Source organism: Octodon degus, unplaced genomic scaffold, assembly GCF_000260255.1.
Source record: "Octodon degus isolate 3935 unplaced genomic scaffold, OctDeg1.0 scaffold00071, whole genome shotgun sequence".
In the NCBI taxonomy this organism is placed as follows: domain Eukaryota; kingdom Metazoa; phylum Chordata; class Mammalia; order Rodentia; family Octodontidae; genus Octodon; species Octodon degus.
In genome coordinates this window covers 814,408-841,615 of record NW_004524647.1, presented here as the reverse complement: position 1 = coordinate 841,615, position 27,208 = coordinate 814,408, and the positions used below count along the sequence as shown (strand labels likewise).

The 27,208-nt window shown below is 36.5% G+C and overlaps 1 protein-coding gene across 2 annotated transcripts in view; it reads right to left on the bottom strand.

Moving 5' to 3' along the window:
• The window catches only part of Grm7 (glutamate metabotropic receptor 7), a 986,583-nt gene that overhangs the window by 339,230 nt on the left and 620,145 nt on the right, over positions 1-27,208 (bottom strand). The window lies entirely within an intron of this gene.

Below are 27,208 nucleotides of genomic sequence, written 5' to 3'. Positions count from 1 at the left end.
TGTTCTTAAAGCAGTTCGGCGTAATGGAAGAGTCTCACATCTGGCAACTTTACTTTGATAGATGTTCAGGGCCCTTTGGAAACACTAACTAGAAACTCATAATACTACTAATGCCAAAGTCAATCTCAGGACCCTAGTTTTATTGTTCTTTTTGCTGGAACTAAAAAAAAAAAAAAAAAAAAAACAACTATAGTGGATGTAAGCCATTATAACTTGTATTTGAATGCTGATTGCATTTATAAGTCTCTTCTTACTGTGATTAGAACTGACTTGAAATGTATTTTTTTCTAAAATTAGGATATCTACTCTTAGTTTTTTCTGTATTCTTGTGAAGGGATATTATTTTCTAACTTTTGATTTTTAAGTGTATTTCTTTTTGATCCTTTCTTCCAGTTAGTATTATTTTTTATTTATTTACTTATTTTTGTATTTATTTACTTGGTACAGGGTCTCACTACACTGCTCAGACTCACAGTGATCCTACTGTCTCAGTCTCCCCAGCACTGGGATTACAGGTGTGACTGAGAAATTGGCACTTTGACATTGAGAGTGGTTACTAAAAGGAATTTACTTATTTTTGTTATTGCATTATTTTCATGTTGATTAAACATCGTGCTTTGTGCTCAAATGCTCATGGTATGTGGTGTATCCAGTCTCTTATTAGATTTCTTTGGCATTGTTGGCTTCATTGCGAATTTCTAGGATATCCTAGAAAATGTTTTGCAATGCTGGTTCAGTGGCCATAGATTTCTTAAGATGTTCTTGTGAACACAATACATTGTTTCCCAAGCTTTAAAGCAAATTTTCTAGAATTTGTATCTAGATTGGAATTTACTATTTTTTAGAACTTGAAACACTTCACTCTAATCTCTTGTGGGCTTTGAAGTTTATGTTAAGAAGTCTGCTGCAATTGTAATGAGTTTACATTTATAAGGGAATCATTACTTTTTTCTAACAACCTTTAAGATTCTATTCCTGAATTGTACTTTTGTTATTTTAACTATGATGTGACATAGAGAAGCTCAATTCTGGTTGTGCTGTTTGGGGTTCCACACACCTCACTTAACTGCATGTCTAATTCTCTCCAATATTTGGAACCTTTTCGTGTATTGTAGTTCTTTTCTAAACTGGTCATTCATTTTCAGTATCATTCTGTTTAGCTTAGATAGCTTATTGTCAATGTTTTCTATACATTTCCTGCTTGCTTCATTTATTGCCTCCATTAATTTATTAAATTTTCTGTGAGTTTGCCTAGCACTTCATTAATCTGTTTTTAAATCTCATTTATTTTTCTTTGGAATAATTTTTCTGTGTGACTTTTTTCTTGCCTCCTCCTTAATGTTTCACATGTGTGCTTTGGGGAAATTGAAAGTTTTGGAAGCCACCTTGTTGCCTTGTCTTCTCATGTTTTATAGCTTTTGTTTCTGTTTATTTGGTTTTGTTTTGTACTTATGTATGTGATCTCCTAATTGAGAAAGACTTTTGGTTAGTATGGTACTTCTTAAGTCTACCTTTCAGTGATGCACTTTGATCATCATTAATATATAGTCCTACATTTCAAGATATGATCACTTCTGTCAGTATGAGAGGGGTGGATATAGACTTTGGGATAGACCTTTGTACTGGTAAGGTTGAAAGGAAAATCTAGGTTGTTGGTAGGGAAAACCTAGTAAAGAGTAACATTATTCAATCCTAGGAACAAGTAAATCTGGAAAAGTAATATCATCCAAGATGTACAGGATATTAATATATCAGAAGAACCAATAATGTCCCTTTCTAAACCTTAAAAAGGTATCTATAATTGTAGTATGAACCCTAGGATAAAGCAAATGTTGATGTACAGCAAATATCTATTATTCAAAAGAATTATAACTCCATTAATGATGAAAAATTCAACAGCAGTAATAGAATTAACTAATAGTTCATAAATCTTAATAGTTTAAATATATAGGGAGTTGAAAAATAGAGAATAAAAGTACAAAAACTAAAAATTGGGAGATAACAAGGGGGAATAGTGTAAGACAATGTATTCCATTATGGATTAGAAGGACATTTATACAAGTAGCTATAGGTAACAGAACAAAATGAGAAATACAAGATAAAAGAAATAAATGAGAATAAAGAACATGGAGAATAAAAAATAAAAAAAACAACAGGAATAAAAAATAAAGGAAATCCAGAAGCAGAAAAGCTATTTTTCCTATATTTTAAGTGAAGTATTGTCTTCTAAAATCCACAGGTCTCAGGCTCAACAAGGCAGGCTTTACTTCATCTAGCCTTGTAAATTATGAGATTTCAAGGTGTGTCCTTGATTCCAGAAATCATTTCTGTTTACTACAGGCTGTGGTACTGTCATGCACCCTTTCTTTTCTTGGTACCAATTATCAGATTGGCCGATCCCAATAGGAGAGTCATGCATGTGTCAGCAGGGGATCAGGCCCGCAAGAACATAACATGTTTGACTCAGAGCCACTTGGCATGAGACTTATGAATTAGGGCCCCATGGTGAACATGTTAATAATCCCAGGAGACCACTGTCTAGCTGACTCCCTTTCTGTAGCTGTCTGTCACCCATTCACCTTCAGGAGGTAATCGAGATCCCTAAGGTAGATTTTTAGTTATTCTGAGTCCCAAAATTATCTTGGTCTTAATCATCCAGGAGAAAAGTATAAAAATGAGGTATAAACAGTAAAGCCATATTAATGTGCTGAACTGTAAAAGGCTGAAGTCAACAACTTCTGACATTGCCAGTCCTATGAATAAGCCACTACTATTATGGACTAGATTGGATTATTTTGCTGAATTTACACACCTACAATATTTAAATGACAATGGAATAGCCATCGCTGAAAAAACTAAACAAAAAAGGGGACACAATTAAAGGACTCTTTTGTATCTGTATATTCAAAACAGGATAGATATACAGCTACTTTTGATTAATTCAATGAATAGAAAGATTTATACTAATAGTGGTTGTGGACAGGATATCATGTCTGCATCTTGTACTATGAATAACCACTATGAAGACAACAATATGAGGTGTATTAATTATTGAAACTGTCCTACTAATTGGTTTTGCAACTGTCTCATTGCTATTTGTTTCTCAATAAAATTAATTAAAAAATATAAAGAATCTCTCCACAAGATGATTCCTGATGAAGCACTCTCTACAATATAGACAGCTCTTAAGCTTGAATGCCTTTCCAGTTGTTGCTTGCTCCACTGCAGGAGACCTCTTGGTGCAAATGTTGGGGCTAATTTTGAAGTTCACAAAGTGCTTGTCTCAGTTGATGTTTGTCCCTAGATCTCCCAGCCCTGGACACTTACTGGCTTCTGGAGGGTCCAGTTTCCCTTCCTGAGTTGACAGAGCTTGGAAGAGAGGACAATTGTTTTTCTCCTTTTTGATCTGTGGATCATCTATGTAAATTCCAATTTTTCCAGTCAGTTCTTTCCATATTTCTGCAATCTATTTGTCTGTCTCACTCTCTCTCTGTCTCTGTCTTTGTCTCTGTCTCTGTATCGGTCTCAGGCTCTCTCTGTCTCTGTCTCTCTCTATCTCTCTCTCTGTCTCTATCTCTGTCTGTCTGTCTGTCTGTCTCTATCTCTGTTTTTTGCTTTTTTTCCCTTTTTTAAACAAATAGCAATGAGACAGTTGCAAAACCAATTAGTAAGACAGTTTCAATAATTAATACATTGAATATTGTTGTCTTGGTGCTTATTCATTGTACAAGACGCAGACATGATATCCTGTCCAAACACTATTAGTATGAATCTTTTTTCTCATGGAATTAAAAGAAATTAGCTGTGTATCTATCCTGTTTTTTATATACAGATACAAAATGCTCCTTTATTTCTTTCCCCTTTGTCTCTGTCTCTCTGACTCTCTGTCTCTCTCTGTGTCTCTGTCTCTGTCTCTGTCACTGTCACTGTATCTCTCTTCTCTGTCTCTCTGCCTGTCTCTCTGTCTCTCTGTCACTCTGTCTCTGTCTCTCTGTCTTTCTGTCTCTGTCTGTCTGTCTGTCTGTCTGTCTGTCTCTCTCTCTCTCTCTCTGACAAGTTGTTATTTTCCAGTGTGAAGTTCAAATCTCAGAAAGGCTGAATTTTGCTACAGATCACCACTCCATCATTTTCTTTCTCCTGTGCATTTTTAATGGAGGCATATTGTTCTTACAGTTGAAATACTAGGTCATGAAAGAATTGTTTAATTTTCTCAAGTACATAATACACTGAATGCTGTTGTCATGCCATATTTTTGAATCTTTTAATAGTCAATACTTCTCCTACTAAGAAACAATCATTAATCTGGAACATAGGAGCACTAATTAGTTTCATGTCCTTAAGGATTTCAAACAAAATTGATCCATCCTGAGTTTAAATGCTCTCCCTCCACCAAGTATTGTTGAAATTTAGGCATTTTTATCTGTATCAACAACCTATTGGGATCCGGGGAGATGGCTCAGTAGAATAAGTGTTTCCCTGGCAAGTGCAAGGGCCTGAGTTCCATCCCTGGTTCTGCAAAAGAAAACAAAGCAACAACAAAAAATCTATTATCTTATGGGTAAGAATTACTTTATGGAAGGTATATATTACAATTTGATCATTCACATTCCTTATCATGGACATCGAACCATACAACCATGAGGGGACTGAGATTTACATTGCATGTGCATAACAGTCTTTCACAGTAAATAGCTGTGATATGTGAAGGTACAGATCCTCTGGATTAGATAAATCCAGAAAGCACAAGAAGCACAATTGTGGACTGAACTAGGTCCCTTCAAATTTCATGATGGTGAAACATAGGTCCTGCACATGCAATTTGTTTAGTTACAGTCACCCAATTCTTAGGTTCAGCAAACTAAATCTTTCTTTCTTTTATTTTCTTTTTCTTTCTTTCTTTTTTTTTCTTGTTGTTGTACTGGAAATCAAACTCAGGACTTTACACTTGCCAGACAGGTGTCTGTGTTATTAAGCTATATACCCATCCCAAAACTTAATCTTTTTCACAGAGCATTAGGAAAACCTATCTAGCCTTAGCTCCAGAGGGAAATATTATTTATTTTGGTGGCCAGTAAATAAATCTTCCCTATGCTCCAAAGGCATATGCAGTCTGTACCTTCCAATACTATTTGCTAAGAAAACATCTTGAGGAAATAATCAGTGCTTCAGCTTACGAGATAAACAGAAACATGATCAATAGAAGATTGTAGCCTAGCAGGGTCCATGCAAAGCTGTGGTGAGCATTTCTGCATGGGGATTTGGGGACACTTTTTCTAATTTATCCCTGGAGGGATGATTAGGAGTATAGTGATGTATCTTCATCTCAAGCATGTTTTACTTTGAAAGCAGTGTCCCAAATTTTCAAATCTGCTTTAATGTTTGATACTACCAATTTACTTTTTATTTTATCCATGTGCAATATTAGCTCATTTTACATTTCTCTGGTGAATAATGATGGACACTTTTCCACGTGCCCATTGGGCAAGAACAACAGATGCAACCCTAACCCCACTCTCAATACCACAGAGGTAAACATCCTAGGTTATGCAAATTTTCTACTAGGAAGAACTTCATTGTCCAAGGGACTCTAGGTTAACTTCTGAATATTCGTGAAATATACTGTACTCTTATTTTAAAATTATTATCTTGTATCGGTTATTCAATTATATTTTACAGAATAAAAAGACTACTTTTGAATTTTACACTGAAAATACTTTTTTTTCATTTAAAATGTCTTTTAAGGAGCTAGTTAGAACATACATTTTTTTATAATTTCCAGATAGGGCAAAGGGAGCAGCTTATAAAGCAATATAAGATATTGCTTATATTTTGTCTATAAAATATGTGATTAAACCTATGTGATGGGGAAAGGCCATTTCTCTAGAATCACTGTGTAGAAGAGAAAAAAAATGTATTGTTTCAAGGCCCAGCAGTGTCAGAAGCTAGCAACTTTGGGAGAACCACTTAACAAAACTCCAGGACTCAAGGAACTTTGTTTTTATCTTTCTTTAAAGTGACTGTAAGCATTATTAGCTCTGCTAACTCCGCTGAATTATACAGATGATCAAGTGACATGAAGAATACTAAAACAATTTAAAGAGTCTGAAGTTAAACTCATAAAATAGATAAATCAGTATCCAAGCACAGGAAAAATATTCAGTCTTGCAAGTTTTCCAAGAAATACAAATCAAAACAGAGGTAGCATTTTAGTAGCTTTGCCAGCAGCTGTATAAATTAATATGGTGCTTTCAGAAAGCAACATGGCAATATATTTCAATTGTCCAAAAATGTTTATAGTCTTTGAATTGTTAATGAAAAATAGGTAACTTGCATTTTACTATCACTTATCAAAAGTTTCTTATATGTCAGGCATTGAATTAAGCACTTTAGATATATCAACTCAGGTACTTTTTTGCTTAAAAAAAAACCAAAGCTCTACCAGGTAACTTTTTATTGCCATAATGGTTTATAAATTGAGAAAGAGGCACAGAGATGCAAAGTCACCTGTTTTAGGCTTCATAGCTAGCAAGAATTGAAATTGATGTAAAGGAGCCACATTTTAAAGCTCCTGATTCTTTACTTTTATATTCCTCAACTTTTAGGTATTTATGCAGAAGAAGCAAGCCAAAGGATAATGAAGCAGCTCAATCTTTTAGCAGATGCCTGCAATCTCAGGACTCAAGGAAGAGGAGGCAGGAGGATTGCAAGTTCATGCTTAGCCTGGGCAATATAATCACTCCTTATCTCAAAATTAAAAAAAAAAGAAATGGCTGAGGTTATAGCACAGTAGAAAGGTTAGGATTGATTCCCCAGTACTAAAGAATAGGCAAGCGAAGATCTTTTGATATTCCTAACATGCATTTTATAAACTCACAAAAATGAAATGCAAGGAAAATAACGACAAAGCAAATGATGGTATGTGAAGTTGCTGAGCTATAATACAACACAAAAAATAATGAAACAAGCAACAAAGTGTTTGGAACAAATATTTAGCTTTCTTACTATCATATTAAGCTTATAAGTTTGACAGAATTTTGGTTCTTCACAAGCCAAAATTGTGAGTTTTCTATAGGATTATAGAATGTTGTGCAAACATATCCTACCCATAAAGGACAAACCATGATCAAGAACTCTAGTGACAGCATGAAAAAATTTAGGTGGCATGATGACTATTAAAGAGGACAGTCAGTGAGATATAACATAACATTTTGATAAAGGATAACACAGTGTGTATCAAGATCTGAAAAATGGGGTAGGGCATATAGCTCAGTGGTATAAGTGTCTGCTTGGTAAGCACAAGGTCCTGAGTTCAATACTTGGCATTGCACAAACAAACATTAGAAAAATGTTACAAAGAAGTAAAGAGTCTGACAGGCTGACCGTGTAAAAGGAGTGGCAGACAACACTCTGGGAGTATACTACACATATTATCTTTCTCTATTAACTATCTGAAATCTTCTTGGGGTCACATTTTCTTAAGTCATAGCCACTCCTTAATCTTGGGTAAGAATGAACTAAGTCTCTGAGTAGAAGATACATGCTCTTTTTGCAGAAAAAAAACTGAATAGTGAGCAAATATAGTGGTACCTCAGGCCATGAGTGCTTTTATTTTTGAGTAGTTCAGTTCATAAATAAGCAGTTGGCAAAATTTTGTTTTTGCTTGCAATTCTGCATTGAGTGAAAAAGTCGTCTGTGGACATTTGTCCCACAGGAACACAAATTTGCCAAGACTGTGGAATGAACTAAGTTCATGAGCCAAGGTATAACTGTATACAGTACAGAACTGCAACTGTCTTGCATTGGTCAATTTTTGTTGTTGGGACCAAAGAGCTGATGCATAGAATTTAGAGGAGGAAGGCTATACTTAGCTCATAGTTGCAGAGGTTTCAGTCCTTGTTCAGCTGGCCCCAAAGCAAAACCATCTTAGTGAATGGGTGGGATGGAGGCAACCTGCTTAGTTCATGGAGAGCAGGAAGCAGAGCAGAGAAACAGCACCAGAGTGAAAGGGACCAGAACTCAGATTTTGCTCTGGTTATGCCTCTGTGGCTCACACAGAAACATCACGAAGTGTGCTTCATTAGTCTCATTTTGGTGGTTTATAAGCCAACCAAGTTGGCAATCCAGTTTAATTGTGCCATTTCTCCCCTTATCAATTTGACACATTATAGTTTGGTTTCAAATCCCCCATCCCAAATGTTATCAGAGGTCATAGGAAGTTGTTGCTAAATGTAGAGTGAGTGATGCTGGGATTAAGAATGTGTGATTATTAAATCAGTGTACTGGTTGGTTTGGTACCACCCTAATGTTGGTAGCCTAGATATAACAGAGGGGACACAAAAAGCCTTATTTATTCCCTTGTTTGTTTGACTAGCCTTTGACTGCCATAAACTGTTCCTCTCTGTGAAGCCACTCTAACTTGGAGCCAGCCAGTAAAGGATAGAAAGTTACAAAAAATGTAAGTTCAACAAACCTTTCTACCTCTAGCTTTGTGTGCCAGGTATTTTTATCTTAGCAACAAGAGAAGAGTAATTAAGACAGAATTTGGTACCATCGAAGAGGGTTCATTGCTGTGACTATATCTGATATGGTTTAGGAGGCTTTTGGAATGCCTTGTAAGAAGCGTTTGGAAAGATCTGAAAATGCTCACTGAAACATAGAGCTGGAATATCTTAGGCAATACTTCATGGGTGATTCTGGTCAAACATCAGAAGACAAGGCTGTTTGAAATCTCGCTGGTAAATTCCAGGATCGAGAAGTATTTGGTGAGAATAAGAACCACCGTTGGTGTTGGGTTCCAACAATGTATATAATACCTTAGAAGAAAGTTTGTTTCTATTTTCCTCATGTCAGAATACTTTGCTTGAAACTGAGCTTAACACTGCTGCACTAAGTAACATTACAGAAGAAATTTCAAGGCAGTATAGTGTTGAGATGCTGACATGGTCACTGTGGCAGGACTTTTAGCTAGATTTACGGTGATAAACAACAGCAAAGAGCCCAGCAGAGTAATGAAAATGTTTTGAGTTTGGACAGGAAGGAGACCCCAAGGAAGCCATGGAGGTAAAGATAGAACAAATGAAATCTTGATTGCTGAGACAGAATATAAAACATACCCTGAGTACATTACAAGAAGCAGCCAGACTACATCTTTTGTACCCTCAAGATTGCCAAAAGTAAGACTTTGCCTTGAAAAGAAATCCATAGAACGCCACATTCTAGAATAGCAGTGTCTTAGGGGAAGTTGTTCCTCAGGATTGGTGATAACCACTTGATCCTTACAGCCAAGAGAACAGGAAGCCTAGCTACTGTCTCATTTAATGGCAGACTCTGCGTCATCCATGTAGTAGTGGTTTTAAAGGCTCATGCAAAGTGCCAGAGTTGTGAGGTCACGAAGGCATCCACCCAGATTTCAGAAAGTCTGTGTGGTCAGGCAGTGTGCCCCTGAGAGTACAATGCCTGAAACTGTGTGTGTGAAGCCAAAAGTACTTCTCAAAGAAGACTTGCAACTTGGACTTTTCAGCAATGCTGATACTTCTAGTACTTTGGCAAGCCTTAGATGTGGACTAATTTTGTTTTCAGAAGAATATGCATGAGTCTGGGCATCCAGGGAAGAATGTGATGATTTTGGTCTAAATGTTCTCCCAAAGCTTTATGCAGTCATAAGTGGGACTTTTCAGAGGTTGCTGCATCTACAGTGTGAGATTCTGGCAATAATGGTGAGATGTGAGTTCCAGAGGGACTGGATGGCCCCGCCTCTATGGCTTTGCTGACTGTGGACTGCCTATAGGTCTTCTACTTGGCTGTCTCTGCTCATTGCCTTCAGTTTTTCTAGGCAGGTCTTCCATGTTCCTAGCATCTTTTACTTCCTGAGAGCCTCACTGTACTTTCTCCATTGCTTTCAGAGCTTACCCATCCACTTCTCAGAGGGTTCTCACTTCCCAGCCCTTCTTTAGAAATCTAGGTGAAAGCCTCCGTGACACTGCCAACCCTTCAATGCTGCATGACTAAAGCATAGCACTACATGGATGATGCCAGTTCCTGCTGCCAGGATTAGCAACTCCCTGCCTACCGGGCCATGGCTGCAGCCACCTTTGAGTGCCTGGATGGCTGAGCCTGGAAAAATGAATACTGGGGAAACAGTTCTTTATAAGGTGCATTTTTAGTGGGAGTCCCACAGGTTCTTCTCAAATGAAAAGTCTACTCTTTGCACCCTTAATCCTGAAATGGGTAGAGTATTTCTGATCCCTGAGATGCCCTTAAGGCATCTTTCTTTTGCTTCCAATTTAAAGTATTTAGTATTTTGGGTTTTCTTAATGTTTCTATTCTCTTCAGTAACTACCTTTCCTTTGGCCCTAATTTTATATATAGTATTCTTTCTATGCCAAAATTAAATTTTCAAAATCCTGCTGGCCTGCTATTTTGCCTAAAACTTAGCTGTATTGAAATTTTCTTTAAAATATCAATTAGTCCAATGATTTTAAATTTAATAGGAAGTCATATGACATGCACAAAATGTAGACAAATTCTTTTCTAAAAATATAACATGCATTGCTTCTAGTCCAATTCTCAACAGCATTCTTAGTCCTAGCCAAATCTTCATCATCTCAGCTTTACTATCTCTATTCCTACTAGCATTCTGGTTTTCTGAGCTTCTGTAAGAATCACCCATAAATCTTTACTTTGAATATACCACAGCATCTGTAGACTGCATCTCCAAATGTTATCAAATACTCTCTGTAAACCAGTTGTAAGGGCTACTCAACCATATGATGAGGTATAGTTCCAGAAATGTCCCCCCTTCTCTACTTCCATTTTTCTGTACTGGCCAGGTTTCTCATCTCTAAGAAAAAATGTACAATACTTGCAAATTAAAGAAGGAGAAATTTAATTTGCTTCACAGTTTCTGAGATTTTGTCCAAGGTATGGTGACTCCAAAGCAGAAAAGTCATGGCAAAAGGGTGTGGTGGGGAAAACTTGATTACTCCATGGTAGATGGGAAATTGTGCACAGCTAGAGCACCAGCAAGAAGTAAACCTGCAGTGGCACGTGGCCAGTGACTCACCTCCAGCTGGGCCTCCCCTTTTAACAGCATTTTCAACTTTGAACATCATACTAGATTCATCTACTGCTCAGTGAAGTATCCCCAAGAGCCAATCACCTCTCCAGGAGCCTTAATCCTGCCTATCAACGATTGAACTTAACCATGCCATGTGTGCGTGTGGTCTGTTTTTGCTCTTTTTATTTCCCCAAGTGCTGTTATGGTAGCTGCTTCTGAGTCCTAAATGACATCATATTCCAGCTTTCATTCTGAGGTGTCTCAACATGGAAATACAACTTAGAAAAAAAAGGAAAAAATATAAGATAAGGCTTTAAGGACATCCAAGCTTAGGTTAGGGGCTCGCCCTACCATTTTCTAGCTGAGGGACCATGAACATATGCTGCAATTAAGCTCTGAGAGACAGAGCTGTCAAATTGTGTGCTGTGACCACAGGCAAATTGCTGTGCATTCCTGCAGTTCAATTTTTTATTTATGAAAAGGAAAAAGAATATTATCTTAGAAGGCTTCTGTGAGGAACAAATAGGTTTAAATTGAATGGTATATTCTTCAATTCATATTGAACATAAAAGTATTATAATTATTTTGAGGAGTATTTATTTGTTACATAGTACAGGTCTTCACTACAAAGCTTGGACTCATAGTGATCCTCCAGATTTCAGCCTCCCCAGCACTGGGATTACATACAGGTGCCACTGGGTTCAGACTGTGGTTGGCACATCACGATTGGGGCCAGCATGGCATGTTGCGCCCCGGATCAAACTCTTGTCCCTGTACTTGCCTAAACAGGCACGTAGTCGGCTGAGCTATATTGCCAACCCTTGAGGATAGTTATCATTTCTGCAAAGTGCTTAGGCTAATAACTGGGGGATTGAAGGCACTCAATAAATACTGCTTATTTTTAAATTAAAACCTTAAGAGTGAAAAGTTAAAGCCTTAAGAGTAAAACTTGCAAAAATATAAAACATTAATTCAGAATCTTATTTAGCCATGTGGTTTTCTTTTGGAAAAATAAAATGCTATTTAAGAAAAAATTTCATAAGAACTGGCTCTTTTGTGATTTTTAGTATTATAGTATTAAACCCGAATCTTAGTTTTATCTCATTCCGCATAAAATGCAGCAATTTTTAAGTTACAAGGATAAAAAACTTACAGAAAGAATCTCGTAGTCAAAGCTGGAAGATGCATACATTCCTAACATCTCTCTATAATTTTTAAAAAAGGCTGAATGTTCAACATATTGTACTTCCGTCGAGTAGAATACCTATCAATTCAAATAAATGGAGATGCTTCTATTTTCTTTTTGTGTCTTGTGGAAGAAACATAATGGGTTTATGCAACATTTAACATACACAGCTCCATAAATGCCACAAAGCCCCTGATTCAATACATCTGCCTAGGATAATGTTTTACATGAGAGAAGTCACTTCAGTGCTTGTGGGTACTGCAAGCCTGGCACCCTCAGGGAGATATGGGCACTTGTCACCTGGTTCTCCTCCTCCACTGTGACCAACTGCATTCAACTACTGCATGCAAAGCAGGGTTTTAAGCATGACAAGTGTGATAGTTAACTGACTATACCAACTTGAGTAATTAATTCTTTAACAATTGTGTATTAAACTCCTGATCTAGGGTCAACAGTGAGCGAAGTTTGAAATGAAAGTAAATTGGACAGAAACAAAAAAAATGTGAGTCCCTGTGTTTATTAATTTGCAGCTTAGTAAAGGAGAGAGACAATAACCACATACATTGATAAGCATACCATAATAAATAGGGACAAGGTCTTTTTAGAGAGAAAGAATGGTACAGGTGGGAGAATAGAAAGTGTAACATAGGGGCCTGGGAGATGGCTCAGTAGAATAAGTGCTTGCCTGGCAACCACAAGGGCCTGAGTTCAACCCCAGTTTCAGCCAAAAAAAAAAAAAAAAAAAAGAAAGAATGTACAACATAGATCATGGCTGAGACATTAGTGGACTCCTCTCTAAAAAAGTGCATAAGAATGTGTGAAGTGCAGGAGAACACACACTTGTCAAAGCTGTAGTGAGGAAATAAGATTTCAGGTAAAGGGAGGAGCAGACACAAAGTCCTTGAATAGGGAAAAATCCAGATCCCTTCAAAGAAATGAAAGAGTATAGGTCACAGATTAAGAGATAGGGCTAACTCCCTGGAACTTAGAGATTATGCTGAAGGGTTTAATCTTCCTATAAATATTTGACCAATTAAGTGTCCCAAATACTAAGAACAACAAGAGTTAGTTTTACAAACTAAAAATACCATTGATTTAGATTTTGAATGCTTCAAATTAAATAACGTTTCTGCACTCTCAAAACTTATCCAAATAAAGAGTGATATACTTCAGCATATTATTAGGCTGCCAGATATTAGATGTCCAGTAACTACATGTTGGTGTGATTTTTTAATAAACAACTATCCTCAGAAGGGGAATGCTCCAGCTTGGCTATTGATGTTATTTTGTTTTAATTTTGTATTACTAAGATTTTATTGGTACATTTAAATATACATATTGATCACATTCATCATAGAAAATTTGCACCTATATATTCTATAAGTTGAGTTTTTCTTCCCATTCTCCTATCCTTCATTTCCATTTCCATTTTTCACTCTTTTATCTCTCTCTCTTGTTTTTACTTTTCTCTTCTTTCCTTTTCTCCTCCCCCTTTCCTTTTTTCTCTCCCCCATTTGAACATTTTCTCCCTATTTCATAGGACCTACTATACTCTTTGGTCCTTATTTACACTTTCATTTTCTCACACTCGAGAGGCAATATGGTATTTTTTATAAGTCTAATTTTTAAAATGTAGTCAGTGTTTACTAATTTGTCTGAAATTTGCACATGAACACTCCATTTTTCTCAAAGGAATAAGCAAATACATCTTATAATTCAGCATTTTCCTCCCATAGTTAATTGCCTATCTCTGCCAGACCTTCAGACCACTTTGGAAACTCATTTTATACCTACTGCTTGTTGCACTATTAAGACATATGTTATTGTAACAGTATCATTTTGTGCTGCCTTAGCTGCTTATTACTTTAGTCTCTACCATTTACTTCAACAAACTACAGGCCTGTGTTTGCTGCACACATATAGAATCAGGGACCCAAGAGATGGAGAAGTTTCCAGAGAGAATTTTATACTCATGGCCACAATTGCCTGTTGTGAAATTATTTATCTGTGAAACAAAGAGTTTGAGTTCCTTGTCTTTTCTTGTTCAAGGTACTTATTAGTTTCATCAATAAATAAATTTTGAAAGTAAACCAAAAGATAATACCCTATTTTGAGTACAAAAATGGAGAAGTAGGGTCAGTGAACGCACCAGTAAGTTATTTATTAGCAAGAACTAAAAACTATCAATGAAAGGTCATTATCAACTATGTCCCAGTACAAGCCTGTATAGGCCTTCATGTCACAAAGTGGCATAAATAAGCCATGAAATTACCCCAAATGAGAAAGTACCTATTCATGTCCCCTTTTCTGTGGACTTTGAGAAACAACCAAGCATCAGAGAGGAGTGTATTTGAAGAAATATACTTCATTTTCTTTTCTTTTTTTTTTTTTTTTGCAAGCATTTATTTTACTGAGCTATCTTCCCGGCCCATAAACTTCATGTTCTGATTGGTTGATGATTACTGAGTTGTGATTTCACCATCTGTACAAGGGGAATAACTTCTGGCAGATGGGTGGAGCTATTTCAATGATCTCTACTAATTGTATTCCTGGAACAATTGTTTACTATTGCTTCCTAGCTGTGCTTTGTATTTCTTTCTTTGTAACATTAAATACATTAAGTATATTAATTACTACTTCTAATCTTTCTTCTTCTCTTCCTACAACTTAAACTCACTGAAAGTAAATGCCTTGCTATTGATCTCCTGCCCAGTGCGTTCATTTGTATGGTGCTGCTGCATAGTACACTCACTCATTGATGGAACAAGAGACAGAACAAAGGAGAAAAGGAACAGGCAGCATTAGATTTTGGGAGTTTTATATTTTTCTCATTAGTGGTTATGTTCCTGTAAGTCACAAAATTTTCTCAAGATTAAGTTTGTTCTGTTGTTACTATAAGGAAGGATGATGCCTGCCATGGCTAGCTCACAAGGTTGATACAGGGCTCAAATAGAATGACATAACCATATGGAAGGAACTGCCACTTGCAGAGCATGATCTATACGACCAAGCACGTTTGAGGCTATAACTGGAATACTGGTTTCTGAATGACACAGGCTGTGTTAAAGTAAACACAAAACTTTCTGTGCCCAAGATGGTAAAAAAATAAATGTTATTTGGGGAGGAGGAGGATATGGAAATGAGAAGCTTCGCCATAGTTTTGCCCATATGCATGAAGGTCTTGCTGTGGCAGAGAGAGGCACAGCTATAAAATTAGTGCTAGAAAGTTTTTACCTGAGCTTTTATATGCACCTGATATCTATTTTGTGAGCACATTTTTATTCTCTAGAAAAATGATGACACTGCATATAGCTTAAAACCCTAAAGTGCTTTTAGCATTCATATTTCTTTTGGAGGTCAGAAATGGGGTGAGGGCCTCTGTTACTAGAAGCTCTTCCTAAGCAACGTTGTGCTCCACTGCAATTTCCTTGATGAGAGTTGACAAGTCATTCAACAGCCCTCTTCTACACCTACTAAAACAATTCCAAGCATCTGATTTATAATACTTATGTTGTTTATAAAGCCACTTTGTTTGCTAGGGCTATTGCTAGGAAGATGCATATGCATTAGTTCCTCTAGTTGAAGAATTCTTTTTCAGTAGAGGCCTACCCTGACAGATTTTCTGAATATTGGAAAGCTGTAACTCCCATTTTTAAAGGAATCATGTGCAGGAGTTAATGAGAAAGAAATGACACACAGTTCAAATAATTATGGTTTATTGCATTTCTGAAAACAATTTTGGCTGGAGTCTCTTGGGTTTTCAACTTGGTATTCCTTTGCCTGGCTTGATTCTGCATAGAAATAAGCACAGTTCCTGTGGATACCTTGATGGGTTATATGGCAAAAGAAATATGAGGGAATATGACCTGCATTAAAATAGTGCGCAGTAAAAAGTGCTTTTCATGCTTTGCGGGGGGTAGAGAAAAAACATTGCTGGAGGAGGGCCCATATAAATATGTATTTAGTAAGGCTGAAGCAAACCCCAACTTGGGCTGTGCTCAAAATTTTTAGTTTAGTGGAATAACTGTATTATTTTTTAAAGACAAATGCCTTACCTACCCTGACTTTTCTACTTTGGTTATACCTTGGATGGTGTCATGCCTAATAGTCTAATAATATATTATAATATTATATTAGGTTATATTAATACTATGCTTTGGATTTGGCCCCCAAAATATTTTCTTTTTTGTCCATCTTCCTTGTTGTTTTTGGGGAGGAAGTTTAAAATAGAACACAAGAGTATAGCACAACAAAGAATAAATATTGACCTTGAGTCGTGAAAGTCAGAGTTATATGGTCAATAACAGGCTCTCATTTTCAAACATTGGACCCCTAGAAGGATTCAGGTAATAAATTACATACCATATATAAAGGATTTGAAGGGTCCACAGAATGGAAGTCATTCCTCTTCACCACCCTCAATAAAGGCATTTAGAAACAAAAGGTGAGAACGGGATGACTTCAGGCCTAGGAAGGTCCTGTACCCTGAAACTTCCTTAACCAAAATCACAAGAGCGTCCTGGAAGCCACTGAAATTAGAGCTGAAGCTGGAGAGATGATGAAGTAAGAACCATGAATCCATGTGGCAGTAACCTTTAAGGGTAATTGCCAGGCATAAAAAAAGAGTAGGTACAGAGGGATTTGTGCATGGTGGGAAGTTATGGATAGTTACGAACACCAGAATGAAGGTCTCCTGGAAGTGATTTCAATGACCTCGCCTCGAAGAATTCATTTGTAGCTTATATAATCCACTTCCTTGGTCTACTTGAATGCCTTTTTTTTAATTTATGTGTGTGTGTGTGTGTGTGTGTGTGTGTGTGGCCAGCTCAGCCCACCAGGGGGCGGGGCTGACTGGCATGTGGTGCTGGGGGATTGAACTGCGGTCCCCTGTGCTTTGCTAAGCTTGTTCTAAGTAGGTGCTTTAGACCACTGAGCTATCTCACCAGCCCCTTGAATGCCTTTTTAAAAAATCCCCAGCCATTTTTTTAAAAAAATTTTTTTGAGGTAGGGTCTCACTAAGCCAGGAGGTTGGCATGGCTGCGTTTGAACTTGTGAAATTGTTGCCTGAGCCACTCGAGGACTGCTCGTGGCTTCCTTGGGACAGGGAATAGGAGGTATGTGAAAATGCTGATGAATTTTCTATAAAACACATAAATGGAGATTAATAAAACCAAATGAAGAAATGAAAGGACTCATAAGCTATATTTTTATTCTGCTACGTTTGTTGACTGAGATTTGTAGCCATTTGCACATGCAGCCAAAAGAAAGCCCATAGCAATTATTGCTGTCAGACTCACAGATTATCTAATCATTTTGCTTCACTTAAATTCATTCAATAGAATGTTTAACAATAGACACAGCTGCTAATATACTGTCATAGAAAAAGAGGTTCACTTTTCTCTAAAATTCCGACTTGCAGAACATTACTGATATAATAATACATGAAAATTAGCTTTTGTATATAAGTAAATTAAAAAGAAAACCATGGAATTGGCCTGAAATTTAATATGATTTAATGTGGCACTGAGATCTACTTTAAACTGTTTACTACATATAGGAATCCAGTCATCTTTTTTGGTAATAAGATATTTACTCAACATCTAACGTTTCAAAGCATATTTAAAAAGGTTACTCAAGGTCCATGAGGATTTCTGAAGTGGCATTCAGATATATGTAAGCAGGGGTTCCCATGCTACTTTCATTACTTCTGAGTTCCATTAGGAAACACCCAAATTGTTGCTATAAAATGCCTTATTAATATACAAACTCATGTACCCTAGCCTTTCTGTCAAGATCAGCACATTTAATGCTTAATGTTTGTATCTTAATAAGCAGTTTAACAAATAAAATGTCTTAATAAAGTATCATGTTTCCACTTCCTACAAAAATAGAGTCTAGTCATTTAGATTATAAGTAGGAAGAGATTTAAGAGTGATGAAAGCAAGAAAATGTTGACCAAGACTGACATTTAGAGATGAGTCATGTGTCAATTTAACAAAGCACCATATTAGTACACAATCTCATAATACATGCTCAGAGATTAAATCATAATTAATCTAAATTGAATCGCTGTTTAAGAAAGCACAAAGGTGTAAAAACACATTTTACATTGCTGTTCATTAAAGTAGCTTCAAAACATCTGCAAACACCAAAGGGCTGCATATTTTTATCTATTAATGTTTTGATGCAGATTCTTCAATCATGCTACCTAAATTAAATGCCGCAATACATTAATTGCACCTATATTACAATTAAAGGTCAATGTCAAATAGAACAGTCAAATGACAGGGAAAAGTAATTAGGATGTCATAAATTCTGTGTATGTATTCTCAAAGCATTTAACTTTCTTATGCATAATTCCTCTGTCTTAATAGTGTTGTTAACAAATTATGCTGGCTTATGATGGGCTTGGTTATTTATGAGAATAAAAAAATTGAAAACTATATGATTTATTCACTAATCACATTTATTAACAGGTTTTACTTTAACTCTGCCAATAAAGAGATCTTTACTTAAAAGTTTAGCTTTGAGTAGTTACTTATATAAATACTCCCCCCCAAAAATGCCACCATGTAAAGATTTGACCTTGCAAACTGAGGTACTCATGGGGATATGCTGCTTAGCACTTTTCTACAGTGAACACTGATTGATTTGGGACACAAATCCAAACTGAATGTGCTTCACTGTAGCTTGAAAAGATGAGCAATGGAATCCAAGGAGTTGTTTAAAAGGAAAGGATGTCACCAGTATATTTATCCTCTGCCATTATAAAGGGAAAACAAAGCTCAGAAAGGCAAATTGTGTCTTCGTAGAATACTCAACGCCTAAATGCTGACTTCACTCTTTTCAACAAAGAGATAACTTTAATGAATTGGTATTCACAAAGCAGAATTTGGCAGAACAATCATTTTAGTAAGACAGATGTTCTACATAGGCCATGAGATATGATGGAGTGATCATTTTTATGACTGCCATGGCCAAGTACAACCTGAGTCTCACAAACTCCTTTTTTCTTCTGAGTTGAATCCATTTAGCCGGTAAGTCCTTGGGGATGCTACTCCCTATACAAGGAAGGAGCTCACCAGAGTACAATGGACAGCATTTGGGGTGTGAAGAGGCAAGTCTACTGCTGGCCAGTCTGGGATATGTCCTTGCACCAAGGTGTTGAAATTTCTTGGTCCTTGAGCTCTACCTTTCTGCAGCATTTTCTCAAATACATCACCACATGTGTGCCTTATTGAAAAGTTTGTGCATGATTAGTCAAATCTTTGTCTTTATTTTCTCCTTAAAGTTTGAGAACATCCTGATATAGACAAAAATCACTCACGAATTTCTCACAGACAATTCAATTCAGCCTAGAATACCAGGTAATTGTTACTATTATTGAGTTATTACTGTGTGCCAATACCATTGCAGAGGCTATACTTATCTAATTTAATTCCCACAACAGCTTTGGAAGTCAAAGATTTTTATCTTCATCTCAAAAACCAGGAATGATTTTAAGAGATTCTATGATGCTCAAACTGTCAGAATTATCATTGTAGGTACCTCTAGAATGCAAACACTGGCTACTTTGATTTTAAAGCTATATCTTTAGCCACTTTGACATAGCGGTTTTCCTGATTCTGAAGTAGGCTCATTCTCATCTCAGAGACATTGTTTGCTTTGTGTGATTCTCCTTTTATTGTCCATAAATCTCCACAGATCCATTAAAAATAGCGAGACCTGCCCCAGTGTTCTGACAAGTTTTAAAGGTGAATATAGTCTGCTAACAAGCTATAAGTGTGACAATATAAAAGCAACTGGAAAATTAATTATATCTGATTTTTCTACCTCTTAAAGAATCTATGGTAAACTTTCCATAAGGGCTTACTTCACAGCCTGAATAGCCAGTGTTGTCTCAATGACAAAATGTAGCTCTATTACGAAGCGCCATGAATAGTTGTCATACGGATTTTGTGTGCATGTGTTCCGAGGTGTGGAAGCCAAAATGAGTCATGAGTAAAAATATTTGCTCCCTCTATACCAGTGAAAACCAGACTTCAGCTAAGGGAGGAAGTGCAGAAATACCTGGGCCTTAGAGTTACAAGAATTTGAGACTGGTTAACAAGCAAAGGTATAATATTCTTAAAGTATTAATGAATGTGGTAACATTCTTTACTTTAAGGAGGTGTTCAATGAATATGGATAATTTATAGGAATGAAGAACACATAGTTCAACAGGTCATTTCCTATAAGAATGCTTGCACCTCTACCACTAAGTAAAATGAAAAATAATCAATTTATTCATTGTTCTTAATTATTATATTTTAATGCATTTGTACAGGGTCTACAGGGTCTTACTACATTGACCGGACTCGTAGTGATACTTCTGTTTCCAGCTTCCAACCTGCTGGGATTACAGCCATTACAGCCATTGAAATGGGGTGCCATCATCAAACCCCGTCTCAATCACCTTCTCAGCAAGCCCTGGGGCCGGGGCCAGCATGGCATTCCAGGGATCAAACCCCAGTCCCTGAGTCTGCCTAAGCAGGCACTTTAATCTGCTGAGCTATGTGGCTGGCCTTCATAATTCTTAATTAGACTTCCTATTATGATCTCTTACTTTCATGAGGTTTTAGCATTTATCATCACACAGTGACCCAAGGAATTTGCACTCTCCAAAGATTATAAATCTCTGAGAATAGGATTGCTATCCCTGCTTTTTTCTGAGGTGCTGGGGCATGTAGCATTGTGTTCCATCCTTTGACTTTCAGCCTATGAATGTCTTTATGAGTTAATTGTGTTTCTTGTATGCAGCATATTGTTGGATTTTGTTTCCTAATCCACTGTGCCCGTGTATTTCTCTTATTTGGTGAATTGAGTCCATTTACATTGATGGTTAGAATTGAGATGTATTGACTTATGTTTGACATGTTATTTACCTGTTGTCATTTACTCCTTTTTCTCCTGTGCTTAATTGCTTGCCTTATTTAGTTGGTTGCTTCTGATCTCATTCTTGGAGTTCCAATCATTTTGGTCTCTCTCTAGAACATCTTTCAGTAGCCTGTGTAGGGTTGGCTTTGTCATCATGAAATTCTTTAGCTGTTCTTTGTCATGAAAGTATTTCACTTCTCCATCAAACTTGAAGGAAAGACTCAAAAGCTACAACTCTTGTTGAGTAGGTCCTGCTTTACCTTGGTCTTAACCATGCAGCAGAAAAGTATAAAAACGAAATATAAGAAGTAAAGCCATGCTGTTATGTTGAGCTATAGGGGACTCAGGTCAACAATTTCTGACATTGCCCGTTAAGTGGAAGACCTAATACTATTATGGGCTACTGGACTCTTAGAATATTTTGCTGAGTTTACACACCTATAATATTCAAATAACGGAACTTAACAAAAAAAGGGGATACAGATGAATGTCTATTTTGTATCTGTGTATTCAAAGTGGTTAGGAAAGATATATAGTTACATTCTCTTAATGAATAGAGCAATTTTTCGAATGGTGTTTGTAAATAGGATATCATGTCAACATCTTGTACAGCAGTTAACCACTAGGAAGAATGTATGCAATGTGTGAATTATTGAAACTGTCCTGCCAATTTGATTTGAAACTGTCTCATTGCTATTTGTTTATCAATAAAATTATGGGAAAAACGATTATAAATCTCATTCTTCATTTTCATAACTTGTCTTGTCAGAAGACTGATTTAGTCCTGGTCAATTTGGAGCTAATATATAATAAATAGCTCCTTATGGCAAAAGAACCTGCACAGTTCAGAAGAAAAAATGTTTTCATATTAATTTGTGCTTACAACCAAGGGGTAAATATTTTAATATTCTCTTATTCTGTAGTAGAACCTGAGCATAGAAAGGTATGCAAGTGCTTTATTCAGTCCTCAAAACAAAACTTCCACTGTATTGATGCCAGTGATCCAAGGCTCCACACCACTCAATAACCTTCTCACCTGGCTGCTTCTCCTTCATATATTCATTCATGCATGGTTTTAAACTCTGTAAGTCACCTTTTCCCTCTTTCACAGTCTTAACCCACCAGTGTTTCCTTCTTCCATCAGTCCTCTCCTGGCCATCCTTTCCTTGAGAAAGACTCAGTTTCCCAAAACAGTTTCAGTAGCTCATTAATGCAATGCCATCTGCCAGTTCTCTCCATTGTAGCACTTTCCCATATGCAGTCTGACTTCCCTCATGCTTTTCCACTTCCAAATTGAGATGTACTTGTGCATGAAGATTTTTTCAAATAGCATTTTGAAAGCAGTACCAGAGCAATATGTAAGCTTAGTAGGAGTTAGAATAATGAAAGACAAATAAGCAAACCAACATAAGACCTCCCATACATTCCTATCCAGTACTTAAAAGAGTTACAGACACAGGGACACCAACAATATCTGAACTATTCAATGTGGAACATTGAATATTGCATATTTTACCTTAGAGGCAATAGGAATAAAGGCAAAGGGAAAGGTAATACTTGTAATAGTTGGGGCTAATTGCAATTCAATACATGTAATCATAGATTATTCACATGGAAGGAGCACTACAGGAAGACACAAAATCTTTTATTTGATTTTGTAAGGCAGTGATTTGGAGAATGACCTTGCTTGTCCAGATCTCAGTGATCACTACCAAAATAAGTTGTAGATAAAACAACCTGGGTTAGAGTATACAAAAAGATGGGGTATTTGCTTCAGACTGGAACAATTCTAATGGCCACCAGACAATCTATTCTACTTTCTGGCACTCTACAAAGCATCAACTCTCAGAAAGAACTCAGAAAACTGTCATCAATCATCTACATACTTCTGGTACACTTGAATGTTCCCTGTCTTATAGACAAATTATCCAGATGTCAAACTAATTTTTTTTAGTTTCCACTTGAAAGCATTGTGTCACCCAGGTCCAGTCAACATTGAATTAATTTTACTCTCCCTTAACACTGTAAAGATCACAGTTCTGAAAACATACTATTGTTATATAACATGGTCAGGAGCATGTAGTAGTCTGGTATTCTAGTCAGCTGTTGTGCCTCCCATATACACATTATATTGAATTTGTAACATTATTTTTATTTCTGTGTCAGTTCATATTTTATATCTTCTTTTTTGCAGAAAATACCACAAGGCAAAAAGCCTTTTCTTACATTTCCTCAGTATCCCACATGATTATTATAGTAATACTTTAGATCATGTATGTTCCTCTTTGTGAACAAGGCAGTTCGGCAGAATTTCACTTCCATTCACGAACTCTGTCTGCATTAGTTGTTGAATATAAAATGTCCATCTTGCCCACCCCAACAAGAATACAAGCATCGTCCCCAGAATCCTGGAATGGATCAAGTCCATGAAATGAGGTACCACTGCACCTGCTTGCTCAATGACTTGATACGTAGTCTCTAGATGGTCAAAATTAAAGGAGCCATCCTGCAAAGATAAACTGGACACAGAACTTTGTCCAATATGAATGTCCCTTTCTTGACCATCCTGAAGAAATTTCAGGATTTCGAGAAAACTTAAGGTCATAATTACAAATGTTGAACTCTGCTGAAGTAAAGAGTTGGGGAATACTATTTAACAGAGGTATAGGGAATAAGATGACAGGTTACATGATATACTTGCTTGCACTGGTTGTGGTTTTAATACATTCATATTTTGTTTGGACTGGTCATGAGTTTTAATACATGAGTCTTTTTAAAACAAGATTTTTAGCTCTGAATCTTTGTATGAAAAATTGAAAATTGATATCTGAGATATAACAAAGTTAATTAAGAGCCTGAGATTCTTTCAGTCTCATGTGCTGAGTCTGGCATATTTGAATTTGTAGCATCATATTTAGTTGCTTGTGAAGAATTTATGAAAACAAGAGCAAGGCTCTATACATATTTGCTTGCACTGGCTGTGATTTTAGCAGAAGCCTCGCCATGAACGAAATGTACTCAGATGCTGTTTCAGGGCAGGAAGAAGGTGCTAGTCAGTGTAACATTGCACCCTTATGCAGGGGTCAGTAAAAACCCCAGCCGAGAATTGCTGCCATAGGTTGTGGATTGACGGAGCATCCAATTTTTTAGTGTTAGTTATTTTTAGTATAGAGATAGACTCAAATTTGGTGCATCATTTTTGTTTTTACATTTGGTATTTTTGTAGCATCCAAGTCCTGTACAACAAAAAATATGTACTGAAAAAAATAAAGCAAAATTGAAAATAGTGGAAGATTATTCCAAGACAATTGGACAGAGTCATTTGGAGTGATCGAATGCAATAAGAAATCATTTTATATTCTGTGTAGTAAAAGTGTTGTGACAGATGGCACTTCAACACCAGCCACTAAAGTATTCCTGAATTTGATGAAACTGAAAGGAGTTTTTAGAAGGGAAATTGAGGAAATATTCTCAGTATCTTAGCTTTTGCAACCATCTTTCTAAAATAAATTATTTGACAGCTGCAAGCTTTTAAATTTCACTGTGCATAGCAAAACATGGCAAGCCCCACTCTGATGGGAATGTTATCAAAACGGCCTGTTATCTGGGAGTGATTCCCTTTTTCATGATATCCTAAACAAGGATAAAACTATGCACACATTTCTGAGATGTAAATAGCAGAAATACTGTCAAAGATGGAGCCCTGTACAAGGCAGGTGATGCTAATTAGCAGTTCTCCACTGACTTATGAAAGGCAGCCTGTTACTCCATGTTCTTAGATGAAAGCAGAGATATAAATAACATGCTAGGATAGCAATTATTTTGCATTTTGCTCTTGGTGACATCATGAGAGAAGAGCTGTTGTTTTTGCCTGGAAAATCACAAGGGATAGATATCTACAATGCTATGATGGAGGCTTTCTTATTTCCACAGGACATAAAACCAGGGAAAAAAATTATTTCAGCTACTAGTGATAGACCAACTTGCATGGCTGGGGCAAAATCTGGTTTCACAGAGTTCTTTATTTAAAAAAGCCAAAAAAAAACTTCTATTCATTCAGTTTCATTGCATTATACACCAAGAAGCTCTTTCTTTGCGCCAGGGAAACCAGCAAAAAACTTAGTTGATATCCTCAAAGAAGTGACAAAAATGTAGAATTTCATCATGGTTCATGCTCTTAATTTTCAACAGTTTCAAGATTTTATCGTTGTATAAGCACATTACAGTGGTTTACTTATGTATATCAATGTCAGTGGCTGAGAGAGGATGAGTCCTGAGAGGTCTATAGCTTGCTTGGGTGAAATTAGGCTATTTATAAATGAAAAAGTTCAGGAATATCCACAGCTAACTAATACAGCCTGGCATAACAACTTCATCTTTTATTTACCAATTTTACACTAAACATAAATGTACTGAACAAAAAAAAAATAGAGGCAGGAAAGCTGCAGGAAGGATGTTTTGTGATCCCAGAACTTTTGAGAGAAAACTACAGGTTTTTGAAAGACCCCTTGAAGCAGACAGCTGAAATATTTTCCAATTGCAGGTAGGTAATTCTAAAACATTTGTAGACAATCCTATAAGTTGTGAATTATACAAGGAATTTTCTAGCAATGTAGCAGTGTAAAGGAGAATTTCAGTAACAGATTTTTACTCTTCTGTAAGATGAAGACAATGCTGTGTTTTCTTGCTTCTGAGGCACAGCTCCATCAAGAACCCAATCTTTCTTGCTTACTATTGTTAGATTCTGGAAACCTGAAAATGGAGCTATGAGAATTTCCAGAAAGTGCTATGACCTGCGTGCAACTCTTAAAAAGATAGAGAAGATAGTGTGAAGGGATAACAAAGGCTAGCACAGTTAGTACTTCTAAAAATGAAACCCTTCAGGTGTGCAATTCACATGATTTTAAATCAATGACAGAACTGCGGATTGCTTTTCTTGCTTTGTTTGGATCTTCTTATGTTTGTGAGCAGCTGTTTTTGGCTTTGAACTATACCAAATCTAATACAAAAAATAGACTAGCAGATGTTCTGCATGGTGCATATGTTGCTCTCTAATGAAGAGGCAAGGTTTGACAAGTTATCAGCACGCATACAACAGGAGAGATCACTTTTGTGATGCAAAAGCACACCAAATGCAAACTTTTACCACTCAACAAAAAGCTCCTTGTATCACTGAAATCTTTCCTGTTATACTTATTAAAAAGACAAACTATGTTAATATATAATGTTATTATTTTCTAAACTAAAACTTCAGTATTCAAATTTAATTCCAGTGTTGGCACATAGCAATAACTAAGTGGGTAATATAGTTTGGACACTCAGTCTCTAATAATCTCTATAACTTGTCTATAATATTGGTTAAAAGAAAGTTGTTTAATAAATATTTGGGAGTGAATAAATTAATGAATATACGATTTCTTTTCTACTCACACACAGTTTTTATTTGGAAGAATCATACAAGGTCATGTAGGAGAAAAATATTTTAAAACTTCCTTAAAATATATTTAGTACAGGGTCTATGGGGTCTACAGACTGGACTTGTAATGATTCCCCTGTTTTCAGCTTCCTAAACCCTGGGATTACAGGCGAACGCCACCACTCCCAGTCTCAGTTGCCCTCTCAGCAGTCCCTGGGGGTGGGGCCAGCACAGCACTCCCAGGATTAAACCAGAGTCCCTGCTCCTGCCTAAACAGGTGCTTTAGTCTGCTGAGATAACTGGCTAGCCCTTAAAACATTTTAAATAGAAGATCATTCATTCACTTAGACAATAAAGAAATCTCTCAGAATTCCCATTCTTATGAAGGCAAGCACTTTGTTTTCTCAATCAAATATACCACCCCTGGGAACAGTTAAATTTGGTGCTGGTATGGTATTTTTCAGGTTTCTGTCTTTGCAAAAATAACTTCATAGTCTTGCCTAGAACATGAACTAGTATTTATCAGTGAGTACATTCAAAACAACATGACCCTTTCTGAATTCAAAGAATCACTGAAAATATCCATTCTTGCAAGATACATAGGCAGAGAAAAATACATTCTTTCTGTACTTCT